At 45.8% G+C, this 14,342-nt stretch overlaps 1 protein-coding gene across 1 annotated transcript in view; it reads right to left on the reverse strand.

Annotated features, from left to right (window-relative positions):
• The window catches only part of CAMKMT (calmodulin-lysine N-methyltransferase), a 662,536-nt gene that overhangs the window by 647,704 nt on the left and 490 nt on the right, over positions 1–14,342 (reverse strand). The window lies entirely within an intron of this gene.

Here is a 14,342-nt window from a genome sequence, read left to right on the forward strand (position 1 = left end):
CATCACTGCCGCCACGATGACATCACTGCCGCCACGCGCGGCATCTTTATCGTTGACGCGCTCAGTGTGCTTGCGCGCCGCATGCGCCGTAGACAGCGGTGCCTGTCTTTCGGCAAATATCTCCTAAACCGTGTAGGTTTAGGAGATATTTCTTGGACCTACAGGTAAGCCTTAATCTAGGCTTACCTGTAGGTCAAAGTGTGTTGTAAGGGTTTACAACCACTTTAAACCATTCAAGTGTTGATTTAGTAGTGTGTTTGGGGTCATTGTCCTGCCGGAAGATGAACCTCTGTCCTAGCCTCAAATCACACACAGAGTGGTACAGGTTTTGCTCAAGAATATCCCTGTATTTAGCACCATCCATCTTTCCCTCAACTCTGACCAGTTTTCCAGTCCTGACTGCTGAAAAACATCCCCACAGCATGATGCTGCCACCACCATGTTCACTGGGGATGGTGTTGTTTGGGTGATGTGATGTGTTGGGTTTGCACCAGACATAGCGTTTTCTTTGATGGCCAAAAAGTTAAATTTTAGTCTCATTACACCAGATCACCTTCCTCCATACATTTTGGGAGTCTCCCACATGCTTTTTCACAAACTAAAAACGTGCCATTTTGTTTTTTGCTGAAAGTAATGTCTTTCTTCTGACCATTCTGCCATAAAGTCCAACTCTATGGAGTGTACGGCTTATTGATTGTCATCCTAGGTACAGATACTCCAGTCTCTGCTGTGGAACTCTGCAGCTCCTCCAGGATTACCTTAAGTCTCTGTGCTGCCTCTCTAAATAATGCCCTCCTTGCCCGGTCCGTGAGTTTTAGTGTGCGGCCTTCTCTTGGCAGGTTTGCTGTTGTGCCATGTTCTTTCCATTTGGTTATGATAGATTTCATGGTGCTCCTAAGGAATCAAAGATTTGGATTTTTTCTTTTTTTTTTTTTTTTTTTTTTTTTTAATAACCTAACCCCGATTTGTACTTCTCAACAACATTGTCCCTTACTTGTTTGGAGAGTTCCTTGGTCTTCATGGCAGTGTTTGGTTAGTGGTGCCTCTTGCTTAGGTGTTGCAGCCTCTGGGGCCTTTCAAAAAAGGTGTGTATATGTAATGACAGATCATGTGACACTTAGATTGCACACAGGTGGACATAATTTCACTAATTATATGACTTCTGTAGGTAATTGGTTGCACCAGAGCTTTTTATGAGCTTCATAACAAAGGGGGCGAATACATACGCACATGCCAATTATCTGTTTTTTTATTATTGAAAAATAGTTTTATGTATCTAATTTTACTTCACCAACTTAGACTATTGTGTTCTGATCCATCACATATAATTCAGATTAAAAAACATTGAATTAGAAGGCTGTAATGTAACAAAACAGGTAAAAAGCCAAGCGGGGGGTGAATACTTTTGCAAGGCAATGTACTTTGTGCTAAAAGCATCCCTCTTTGCTACCTCAGAACATTGGGAGGTACACAAGCCATCCCTGCCTTGTATAAATAATAGGTAAACTTTAACATCCTATACCTAAAAAGATAAGGGCTTAATATTAAAGAATAGCAGACATGTATTACTGAAAGATTTAAATAGATGCGCCTGTACTCAGACCTCTGGGACACAATAACTATATTATATAGTAATACATCCACTTACAGCTTCTTTATCTAATGCTACTTGAGATCAACAAGCCCGGTTCTGTGTCTTCCATTTACACAGAACGATCGTTGAGCTTTTCCTATCAACAGCAGAGTATGGACTGAAAAGGTACATTAAGAAGCCATTATGACAGGACTCCATGCTATGTGAACAAATGTGGTGCATAATGGCCTATAACCCAAGCAAACAATGCCGACGGAAAAGCTACATATACAGTAGCAGAAGACTAAACAATCACTGAAGACTGAAAATCATCAAAAACTCCGAACCCAAAGCAAAACATAATTGAAGCGAATAGTGATGGAATACGGGTGGGCTGCAGTGATACCGCTGAGAATCCCAGGTCACATAGTTGACCAAATTTATTTTTTTAATCATTTGACCTCCGGAAAATTTTTACCCCCTTCATGACCAGGCCATTTATTTACGTTTTGCTATTCAGCACTGCGCTACTTTAAAGTGGTTGTAAACCCTTACAAACCACTTTGACCTACAGGTATGCCTAGATTAAGGCTTACCTGTAGGTCCAAGAAATATCTCCCAAACCTATACGGTTTAGGAGATATTTGCCCGAAGACGGGCACCGCTATCTACGGCGCATGCGCCGTAGACAGCGGCACGCAGGCGCACTGAGCGGGGCATCGTCGATGACGGCGATGCTACGAGTCTCGGCTCCCGTGCGCATGCGCAGGAGTGACGTCATCGCTGCTCCGGCGAATCACAGCGCCGGAGCAGCGAAACCCACGGAGACCCACCAAGAAGATGGACTCTCAGAACTACAGGGGACAGCGGTGACTTCGCTGGCTCCTGTGTCAGGTAAGTGACACATAATGGACTACTATGCGATGCATAGTAGTCCATTATGCTTTGCCTTTGCAGGGAATGAAAGAGGAAGTAAACTCATCAGGGTTTACTTCCTCTTTAACTGCTAATTGCACGGTCATGCAACACTGTACCCAAATGAAAATGTATAGAATTTTTTTCACACAAAGAGAGCTTTCTTTTGGCAGTATTTAAAAAAAATAATAATAATAATAATAATAATAATAAAGACCAAAAATTAAGAAAAAAAATAAAACTTGTTTTTCTTAATTTGCGTTATTAAAATTTTGCATACAAATAATTATTGGAGGCCCTAAAATGCCAGGACAGTGCAAATTTCCCCAAATGGCCCCTTTTTGGAAAGTACACAGGACAAGGTATTTCATGAGAGGCATGGCAAGTTTTTTTAAAGTTGTAATTTTTTTGTCACAATTTTTAAGAAATTAACATTTTTTTTTTCATAAATTTTATTTTACATACTGTCACCAGTGCAGTACAGCATCATCATATGACTAGTGTGGCAGAAATCAGGGATACTGCCTGGTGACAAGTATTTTTAATAATTTTTTAATTCAGTTTTTAACCAGCTCTGGACCACCCACATACTGCAGCAGGACGCCCCGGCTGCACAAAACATACCTGTACATTGTCCACACTCCTTTCTCTGGAGCACACACGCGGGCCACCGGTGACCCGCTCACAGCATGAGAAAATTAGCGGGCCCGGAAGCCGCTGGCCACCCACAATTGTTCAGGGAAATGACAGAAAAGCGGGTCTGCCAATCTAAACAAGGCAGATCGTCGTTCTGTCACAGGCAAAGAGAGAGATCTTGTGTTCCTACTAATCAGGAACACAGATCTCTCTCTCTCTCTCTATTTGTCTAGTAGTGCATCCATCCCCCACACAGTTGGAAAGCACTCCCAGGGAACACTTTTAAAGTGGTTGTAAACCCTTACAGACCACTTTGACCTGCAGGTAAGGCTAGATTAAGGCTTACCTGTAGGTCCAAGAAATATCTACTAAACCTACACGGTTTAGGAGACATTTGGAAAAAAGACAGGCACAGCTGTCTACGGCGCGCAAGCGCACTGAGCATGCCGCTGCTAATGGCGATATGCCGTTAGTGGCGGCTCCCGTGCGCATGTGCGGGAGTGACATCATCATTGCTCAGGGCACTCACAGGGCCGGAGCCGCGATACCCGAAAGAAGATGGATGCTTCGTGCTACAGGGAACAGCGGTGACATGGCTGGCTCCTGTGTCAGGTAAGTGACACATAATGGGCCCATTATGCTTTACCTTTGCAGGGAGACAAAGAGGAAGTTAACCCCTTCCATGCCAGTTATAAAGCATCAGTGCATTTTTTTTTAGCACTGATCACTGTACTGGTGTCACTGGTCCCCAAAAAGTGTCACTTAGTGTCCCGCTTGTCCGCTGCAATGTCACAGTCCCGCCACCAACCATTACTAGTAAAAAAAATAAAAATAAAGTCCCTAAATATATTCCATAGTTTGTAGATGCGATAACTTTTGAGCAAACCAAAACAATATAGGCTTATTGGGATTTTTTCATTTCCAAAAATATGTAGCAGAATACAAATTGGCCTAAATTGATGAATATATTTGATTTTTTACATATTTGTATTGGATATGTTTTATAGCAGAAAGTAAAAAAATATTGTGTTTTTTTTTTTTTTTTTTTTTTTAATTGTTACTCTTTTTATTTTTTTTTGTGCTATAAACAAAAAAAAAAAAAAAAAAAAAAGGTCATCAAATAACACCAAAAGAAAGCTCCATTTGTGGGGAAAAAAAAGGACATCAATTTTATTTGGGTACAGCGTTGCACGACCGCACAGTTTTCAGTTAAATTAACGCAGTACTGTATGGCCTGGTCATTCTGGGGGTGAAGAGGTTAACCTCTTTTTTTAATATTTCTTTTACATTCTGTCATCATAGTTCAGTGTAACTATAGTGACACTGTACTAGTCTATGGGGGTGATCAGGGATTTTTTTTTTGTACACTGCTATTGCTTATAACAGTGATGATCACTGTTATAAGCAACAGTTAACTGTCATGAATGTCTAACTCACTGTTGTGATGCTGTGATTGGCCACAGCTAAACACATGGTACAGAATGCTGTGATGGGTCCAGGTACCATGTGATCGCTGTGGGTCAATCACAGCATCACAACAGTAAGTAAGCTGTTCAAGAATGAAAGACATTCATGACAGTTTGCTTACATAATATCATGTGATCGTTAGGATTGGTCATAACGATCACATGATACCCCCGCTGCTTACAACAGCCAGGTACCGAGCACCATGATCTACTGTGTCCAATCACGGGATCTGCTGACCTGTCGCTGTAAATGTACTGTGGGTGGGTGGCAAGCGGTTGGTCATTTTTATTTATTTTATTACAATTTGTTTCAACTTTTTTTTTTATTTCTTTTTCATTTAACTTTATTGCAATCACATAGGGTGAACAAGCTGCAGTGGCAAGCTTATTTTAAAGGCCACATCTGGGAAGATTAGAAATGATCCCGTGCACTGCAAGGGTTAAAGCGGCATTCCACCCAAAAATGGAACTTCCGCTTTAAGTGATGGTGACCCCCCCCGACATGCCACATTTGGCATGTCATTTTTTTGGGAGGGGGGGACAGATACCCTCTTTTTAGAAGTATCCAGCTCCCACTATTCAGAGCAGGGCTATAGACCCTGATCTTGTCTTGATGACATCAGGATTTTAGACTGGTGTGGGTGCCAAGGCTGCAAAGACAGTCTACCTGCTGAGAGGAGTCAAGGACTGGCCAAGTAAAACAAGCAATTGACCATTACAGTGCAGGCAAAGCCCCCTCCAACGTCCCACCTGAATACAGACAGCGGCTCAGGGCTGTGCGCATGTTGTGTGTTGTGGTTTGTGGCCATGGCAGAACAGCAGCATATTGCTTCTGGCTGTTGGTTCCGGCACCGAACACGACTAATGCGGTTCTTTGGAGCCGCACTGCGACCATGTGCAGTGCACTCGATTGCTGTGCGGTAGTTTGCCAATTATGGGTTAAAATGTCTGTTACCCCCAGCATTTTCAAATTCCTGCTGTTACATGTACTTGTATGAGAAAGTCTCCTGTTCTCTTTGTATTACTTCCTTTGTGCGAAATGCCTGGTGTTCCTGCCAGTCTCTCTGCTTTCCTATTAAAAACTTACCACACTTAGCAAGAGAGCACACTGTGGTCAGTTCTCTATCAATGTTGGGAACTCAGACTACTTTACTCCAATAACCAATAATCAAACTTGTCATTTTCATTTTTGACATTGCCCCACTGCACATCCATTCACTGGGTGTACTGCTGCTTCTCCTCCCCCAGCTCTTATGCAACTGAGAACAGAGGGAATGTGATTTAAAAAAAAAAATGGGGGAAAAAAAAAAAAAAAAAAGAAGAAGGTATTGATACAAATAACACAATACACAAATGTTTGCATTTCATTTAAATTGTAAACTGAATGTGTTGTTTTACAAGGTGATCGTTTACAATCCCTTTAAATCGGGCAGTGAGGGGGCAACATTTTGCCTCCTCACTGGCGGTCATAAACCTCTGAAAACCAATCTGAGCATGGATTGCTTTTCAGAGGGGCAGCAGAAAGTCCCTGACACATATGTGAATGTGCCCTTAGGATGTCAAGACTGACATCTGGTCACAGCAGTCATATGAGCTTTCTGATGACTTGTTGATCAGGAAATGCATTAAGGCTGCGCGCTCGCCCGCGCTGACGTCACTTCCAGGAGCTGGGTGTACATGTTGGTGCTAGCTCATTAGCACTTGCAAATGCAAAATGTATCACCCTAATGTCCAGTTTCTACAAGATTTTGTGCTGTGATGAACTTTTGTTTTCTACAGAGCTCTTGCTTATATACAAGCTAAGCATACATCAGGGGACTGTGTCCAATTAAAGGAATATCCCTCCTTGAAGTTTATCATCCTTTTAAGGATCTGATTTCCATGAATTTATTTATTTATTTTTCCATACATTTTTTTTTTTTTTATTTCAGTTATTTGGCGAGTTTGTCTGTCTTTCCCCTACACAATTGATGGTGGAACACAGATAATTAAAGGGGTTCCTATGCATTAAAGGTGAAAAAACACTTGGCAGTGACCAGTTCCGCAGCCCCCCATTTTACTTACCCGAGCCCTGGAATTTCACACACCGGAGACGCGCTCTTCCACTGCCCGGGGTTCTGGATAGATTGATAGCAGCGCAGTCATCAATTCCAATGACGCGGGTGCCAGGGGGCGGGGCCGAGTCTGGCATTCGTGTCTATGGATGCAAATCCTGGACTCGGGAATGTGTCCGCAAGGTAACCCCCCCCCCCCCCCCCCCGGAGAGCGCTTCTCCTCGGGGGTTATCTGATGCGGGGGAGGAGCCACGAGAGCCGCCGAGGGACCCCAGAAATGGATGTTCGGGGCCACTCTGTGCAAAACAAGCTCCACAGTGGAGGTAAGTATGATATGTTTGTTATTTAAATAAAATAAAAAACGAGCCTATACAATCACTTTAAGAATCATCTGCTATTACACAATTTTGGTGTGTGGACTTCTTCTAGAAGGATCCCTTTTATATATAGCTCATGCTTATACATTTTTTTGTTATTATTTGCTGTGTGTTCAATGCATGTATGTTATGTTTGTGATTTAGCACCAACTCTTTTATAGCTTTTTAATTATTTTGTAGGGGATGAATTCACTTGAAAAAGGGGCAGCTTTGTTTCACGTTCTGTTTACACTTAGATAGTCCACTCACTTTTAGACCCCTTTCACACTGGAGTATTTTGCAGGCGCTATAGCGTCAAAAATAGTGCCTACGAACCGCCGCAAAACAGCTTTCAAATTCAGATCTCACATTAAGGGTCCTTTCACACGGGGCGGATCAGTTCTGATCCGCCCCGTGGATATCCGTTTGCTCAGCGGGGATCACTCCGCCGATCCCCGCTGAGCAGGGAGATGACAGCTCCGTCTCTGCACACTGCGCAGGGACGGACCTGTCACAGCGCCGCTCTCCCCTATGGGAGATCGGATGACGACGGACCGCAGTGCCCGTCGTCATCCGATCCGATCCGCAGACGGATGGAAAAATAGCTTTTTCCTCCGTTACACTTTTTCGGATCGGAGCGGGTCGGATGTCAGCGGACATGTCACCGCTGACATCCGACGCTCCATAGACCTCTATGGAGCACCCGTTCAGGTCCGCCTGAAAAACTGACAGGCGGGCCTGAACGGGACGTCAGTGTGAAAGAGGCCTTACACTTAAATTCAATAAAAATAAAATAAAAAATAAAAGTAATCCCCCCCCAATAAAATTTTTCCTTTAGGGCCCTTGGGCAGAAGTGACCTTTGACGTTGCTTCTGTCATCCAACACCCATCATTCCCTCACTCCACACAGTGCCTAAGAAGGGAAAGGATCAGATCATCTCCGCAGCTACCAACGCCTCCGGTAAGCGGCGGAGACGACCGAAATGCAGCCCACCACCGAGGAGACCACTTTTATCTGACAGCGGACACACCGCTATTTAAGAATATACCAGGGTTATGGCAGCTATCTGCTGCCATAACAATGGTATTCCACATCAAAGTACCGACGTATAGCGACAGCAGGTGGTCTTAAAGTGACCAATCACTGGCTTTAAATAAAAAAAAAAATAAAAAAAAAAAAACACCCCCCCCCCATTTGAATCCATACATATGGCCCCCTGAATGTAGATTAGAGGGCTGGATGCATTTAATGGGGGGGGGGCGCACCTATTGGATAGAACCTGATTTTTTTTCTGCCTGTGCCTCTGCTGGGGATACAGACTCACCTTGTCCTGTAATGGTAACAATCTGTGTGGCGGCCATGTTGTTCAGGTCCCCAGACACCCATGCCATTTTTTCAAATAACAGAGAGCAGCAGTGACCCCCCCCCCCCCCTTCAGTTTATACAATTAACACATTTTTAGCTGCTTTCCAAACACTTTTATCAGTACTTTGATAGGATTAGCAGAATCTAACCCCAATACATGTCTCAGTGCCCTCATAAAAGACATCAAACTTGAGTAATTAGGAAAGCAATCAGATATCCTTTCCACAAATTCCCCTTCATAAATACCATAGCTGGAGTCATTAGTGAATACACATTTCTGTCTAATGTCATTTGGAACCATCCAAACCTCAGTGTATTTCAGAACTTCTGAGATAACAGTACCGCCAGGACAAGGGAATATTTACCCGTTTCAAATAATCAGCAGCATTTTAAGCCCAAACACCACTATATTAGAAGGTACAGGTGGCCAACAGAACACATTACTCCTCCTAGGGGAAATAGACATACAACACCCCTCATATTTATATTCATTCAAAGGGTAATTTCACGCTGGACAATCATGTATATGTTAAAGTGATACTAAAGAAGTTTTTTTTTTTTTTTTTGGCATGGCTGTTTACCACATGATCGGCTGTGATCCAGTCATGGCCGATCACAGATGATACTTCCCCCTTGCACGCTACACATTAGAGCGGCACGATGAATCGTCAAGAATCATTATCGCGATCTTGACTAAAGTGTTTCACAATTCTTTCTATGCAAAGAATTCTCTCTGCTCTTCTGAAGCCACAGCCCTCAATAGAAAGGAGAGAAAAACTGGGCAGTCTGCCAAGAATCAAAACATTCTTTATCAGTTGAACTTAAGTATAAGCATTGTAACAATTTGTCAATGGAATAGACTGTGTGCAAGTGAAAAAAGTTTACCCACTTAAAACACTAAAACTTTTTCTGACATTTGTTGGTTTCAAGTTAAAATCATTTTTTATTTTTATTTTTAGACTTAGAACCCCCAAACACACATACATACATATATATATATATATATATATATATATATGTTTTTAGTAGACACCCTAGAGAATAAAATGGTGGTTGTCGCAATATTTTATGTCACACTGTATTTCCGCAGCAGTCTTTAAAATGCAATTTTTTTTTAAAAAATGACTTTAATGAATAAAAAAAAAAAACCTAACCAGTAAAGTTAGTCCATTTTATTTGTATAATGTGAAAGATTTTACGTTGCAAGAATCGTGAGAGAATTGCGATCTTTTTATTCCAAGCAAAAAAAAAAAAAAATAGTGATTCTCATTCTGGCCAGAACCATGCAGCTCTACTATGCATGCGCGCTACCGGGAGCGCTCTGCGCATGCATGTTGGTGGCACCAATTGCCCGGGAACACTCTCGTCATCGATACTAGAAAACAGCCATTGGCCAGCGACTGTTTACCATGTGATCGGCTGTGATCCATTCACAGCCGATCGCAAATGTAAACGAAGACCGGTAACTCGCTGTTGCCGTCTCTGCCCTCCTCACACACCATTTCCAGTGTGAGGAGAGAAGCCAGGAGCAGTGTAGTTACTGATCTGTGTCTTGTTTAGTGTAGTGCACCAAGCACAACACCAAGAGAACCTGTCACATCGCGCCTAACCCTCCCTCCCCCCATTGCACCTGTCACCCAATAGTCACCACATCAGTGCCCATCAGCGCCTATAAAGTGCACCTGTCACCTATCAGAGACTTCCATTATGACCTTCAGCGGTGCACCAGTTAACCATCAGTAATCATGGCCAGTCACCCGTTAGTGACCGTCAGTCACACCATCAGTGAACGTCACTTGCCGCCCATAAAGTGCATCTGTCACATCAGAGACTGCCATCAGTGACCGTCAGTGGTGCACTCCTCACCCATCAGTGACCGTCATCACCTATCAGTGAACGTCACCTGCCACCCATCGCACAGCCCATCAGTGACCGTCTCCTGCCACCCGTCACACAGCCCATCAGTGACCGTCTCCTGCCACCCGTCACACAGCCCATCAGTGACCGTCTCCTGCCACCCGTCACACAGCCCATCAGTGACCGTCTCCTGCCACCCGTCGCACAGCCCATCAGTGACCGTCTCCTGCCACCCGTCGCACAGCCCATGAATGAATGAATGAATGAAATACTTATATAGCGCACAATGCGAACTGAATCGCCTCTAGGCGCTGTGGCGAGCTTTGATCATCTGCTAAAAGAGGAAGGTCTTGAGTTTTTTCCTAAAAGCCAGGTGATTTTCTTCCAGGCGGATGTTGATTGGTAGAGCATTCCATAGCAGAGGCCCTTGGACAGCGAATCTCCGATCACCCTTGGATTTATACCGGGCTTTGGGCACGAGGAGGAGGTTTTTGTTGGCTGATCGAAGACTGCGGTTTGGTGTGTAATGATTTATTTTCTCCATTAGGTATTGCGGAGCTTCTCTATGCACGCATTTGTGGGTGAGGCAAAGGGTCTTGAACGTGATCCGATTTTTTACGGTTAGCCAATGTAAGCTCCTCAGTGAAGGAGAAATGGATTCCCAGGGTTTTTTTCCTGTTATCAGCCTTTTATCAGTTATCAGCCCATCAGTGACCGTCTCCTGCCACCCGTCACACAGCCCATCAGTGACCGTCTCCTGCCACCCATCGCACAGCCATCAGCAGCATGTCCAAAAAAGTATATAGCAGTGAGGAGGCATTCCAGATCCTCTCCATGACTGGGGAGAGCAGCAGGGAGTTCTCATCACATTCCAATGCCAATTCTGATTCCAAATCAAATTCAACATGTGAACCGATTGATAGCAGCTGATTGGCAAATAAATCAGAGGAAGAATGCGTCACTCCTAAAAGGGCACGGTGCTCTGGAAACCAGGCAGCCGCCAGCAACAAGAATCAAATTGCCAGGCCCAGTACCAGCGCTGCCGCCAGCGATAGGCCCTGAAAACAAATTCCCAGGCCCAGTACAAATGCTGCCACCAGCGATAGGCCCCCAGGAACAAATGCCTAGGCCCAGTATCACACCCAACTACCAACACTGGAGTGTCCCATCCCCCAAGAGCCAAGGCTGCTACATACCTCCAAGATGGTCTTGCCAACCCAACATGGCTGCCTTCTGACTGGGGATCAGCAAGTATTCCCCCTTTCAGCGCACAGCCAGGTGTGCAGGCCAATACCCAACATTTGTCAGAAATTGATTGCCTTCATCTATTTTTGCCCGACACTTTGCTGCAATTTATCATGGGCCAGACCAATCTATATGCCCAGCAGCATATTGCCAACAACCCCTAATCCTCATATGCCCGTCCCTTTGAGTGGAGAGATTTGATGTTGGTGGAGTTCAAATTGTTTATGAGCCTCACCATAAACATGGGGCTAACAAAAAAAAAGGAAGGACATACCTACTGGTCCACCACATGCCCATTTATTCTGCCGTAATGCCCAGGTCCCGATGAGATGATTATTCGATTCCTTAATTTCACTGAAAACACCCAGTGCCCTCCCCGAAATCATCCAAACATACGATAAATGATGTAGAATTCGCCTCCACTCAAATTTATTTTCCCAACAATTTGCAGAACTCTATGTCCCGGCTCAGCATCTATGTGTGGGTGAGTCCTTGGTACCCTTTTCAGGTCGGCAAGGAATAAAATAATATATTCCTAGCAAAAGGGCCAAATACGGGGTAAAATTTTGTAAGCTTTGCAAGAGAACCACAGGATATCTGTATGTGTTCCTCATATATGAAGGAAGAGATTCCCAGCTCCAGCCCCCTGAGTGCCCGGCCTACATGGGCACAACTGGAAAATGTGTATGGCACACCCACTGCTAAACAAAGGTCATCACATATACCTGGATAACTATTACACCAGTCTGCCCCCTTTCAAAAACCTATACCTCGCAAAAACCCTGGCCTGCGGAACCTCCAGAAAGAACAGCAAGGTCTTCCCACAATCCACGGTGAACAAAAAACTGTGAAGGGGGAAAAAGCAACTTTGAGAAGCAGCGAAGTGCTGGCCTTGAGGTGGAAGGATGACCCCCATGTCCACCATCCATGAGGACACTACAGCTGAGGTTCAAAGAAGACGAGGACCCATTGAAAAGCCAACATGTGTCCAAGAATACAATGTCTACATGGATGGGGGGCCTAAATGCTTCAGCCCTATTTGTCAATAAGGAGGTCCCATTTCTGGTACAAGAAAGTAGCTATTTATCTAAATAATTTGCCCATTTATAATTCATAGATAATCTACACCATACATTTCTGGTTACTATTACAAACTGCCGATCAAAGCCGATTCCGGCTATGTTTGGCTGTCCAGCCAGCCGGCAGACGTGATGGGGGGGTCGCTCGGGTCTACCAGTGGGATGAGGCCGTCCCCTTCCGCTGCTTGTAATAGCAATTAGGTGGCTGCTGAGCCGCTCCCATTGTTATTACAAGAGAGCCGACCATCAGCTCTACAAAACGGTACCGGTGTGATGTCTGCAACCGCATGTCGCAGAAATACAAGTCCTGTGATTTCAGCTACAGGATCAAGCTGTCCCCTGTTCTACAATTTGCCCCCCCCAATCTCTCGCCCACAGGCACAAGTTGCCCCCTCATCTCTTGCCCACAGGCACAGGTTGCCCCCTCATCTCTCGCCCACAGGCACAGGTTGCCCCCTCATCTCTCGCCCACAGGCACAGGTTGCCCCTTCATTTCTCGCCCACAGGCACAGGTTGCCCCCTCATTTCTCGCCCACAGGCACAGGTTGCCCCCTCATCTCTCGCCCACAGGCACAGGTTGCCCCCTCATCTCTCGCCCACAGGCACAGGTTGCCCCCTCACCTCTCGCCCACAGGCACAGGTTGCCCCCTCACCTCTCGCCCACAGGCACAGGTTGCCCCCTCACCTCTCGCCCACAGGCACAGGTTGCCCCCTCACCTCTCGCCCACAGGCACAAGATGCCCCCTCACCTCTCGCCCACAGGCACAAGATGCCCCCTCACCTCTCGCCCACAGGCACAAGATGCCCCCTCACCTCTCGCCCACAGGCACAAGATGCCCCCTCACCTCTCGCCCACAGGCACAAGATGCCCCCTCACCTCTCGCCCACAGGCACAAGATGCCCCCTCACCTCTCGCCCACAGGCACAAGATGCCCCCTCACCTCTCGCCCACAGGCACAAGATGCCCCCTCACCTCTCGCCCACAGGCACAAGATGCCCCCTCACCTCTCGCCCACAGGCACAAGATGCCCCCTCACCTCTCGCCCACAGGCACAAGATGCCCCCTCATCTCTCGCCCACAGGCACAAGATGCCCCCTCATCTCTCGCCCACAGGCACAAGATGCCCCCTCATCTCTCGCCCACAGGCACAAGATGCCCCCTCATCTCTCGCCCACAGGCACAAGATGCCCCCTCATCTCTCGCCCACAGGCACAAGATGCCCCCTTCATCTCTCGCCCACAGGCACAAGATGCCCCTTCATCTCTCAGTCACAGGCACAAGTTGCCCCCTCATCTCTCAGTCACAGGTACAAGTTGCCCCCTCATCTCTCAGTCACAGGTACAAGTTGCCCCCTCATCTCTCAGTCACAGGTACAAGTTGCCCCCTCATCTCTCAGTCACAGGTACAAGTTGCCCCCTCATCTCTCAGTCACAGGTACAAGTTGCCCCCTCATCTCTCAGTCACAGGTACAAGTTGCCCCCTCATCTCTCAGTGACAGGCAAAAATTGTCCCCTCATCTCTCAGTGACAGGCACAAGTTCCCCCCTCATCTCTCAGTGACAGGTACAAGTTGCCCCCTCGTCTCTCAGTGACAGGTACAAGTTGCCCCCTCGTCTCTCAGTGACAGGTACAAGTTGCCCCCTCATCTCTCAGTGACAGGTACAAGTTGCCCCCTCATCTCTCAGTGACAGGTACAAGTTGCCCCCTCATCTCTCAGTGACAGGTACAAGTTGCCCCCTCATCTCTCAGTGACAGGTACAAGTTGCCCCCTCATCTCTCAGTCACAGGTACAAGT

This window comes from Lithobates pipiens, unplaced genomic scaffold, assembly GCF_037356315.1.
Source record: "Lithobates pipiens isolate NorthernLeopardFrog02 unplaced genomic scaffold, aLitPip1_a1.2 Scaffold_18, whole genome shotgun sequence".
NCBI classification, from domain to species: domain Eukaryota; kingdom Metazoa; phylum Chordata; class Amphibia; order Anura; family Ranidae; genus Lithobates; species Lithobates pipiens.